At 74.8% G+C, this 258-nt stretch overlaps 1 protein-coding gene across 1 annotated transcript in view; it reads right to left on the reverse strand.

Moving 5' to 3' along the window:
* Positions 1-258, reverse strand: part of CDK10 (cyclin dependent kinase 10) — a 25,377-nt gene that overhangs the window by 9,976 nt on the left and 15,143 nt on the right. The gene's annotated exons all lie outside the window — the stretch shown is intronic.

The raw sequence follows: 258 nt of genomic DNA on the forward strand, positions 1-258 counted from the left end.
TGGAGCAGCGCCCAGGACCAGAGCTGCAGGGCCCCCCTTTATGGAGACCTCCACGGACCGCCCCTCCCGTGCACGGTCCGCGCTCCCCCGCGGCCAGGAGGGAGTTAAACCCCCCGGGGGGCGGGACAGAAGTGGGCCCCGCCCCCAGCGCGTGACGAGAGAGGGGCGGGCCTGGGGAACAGGAAGCGGCGGCGGCGGCAGGTGAGCGGCGGCCGGGCAGGGAGGGGTTAACCGGGGACGCCCTTGACCTTGCCCCTG

The sequence above is a fragment of the Gavialis gangeticus genome, unplaced genomic scaffold, assembly GCF_001723915.1.
Source record: "Gavialis gangeticus isolate Ggan-Ray unplaced genomic scaffold, GavGan_comp1, whole genome shotgun sequence".
In the NCBI taxonomy this organism is placed as follows: Eukaryota; Metazoa; Chordata; order Crocodylia; family Gavialidae; genus Gavialis; species Gavialis gangeticus.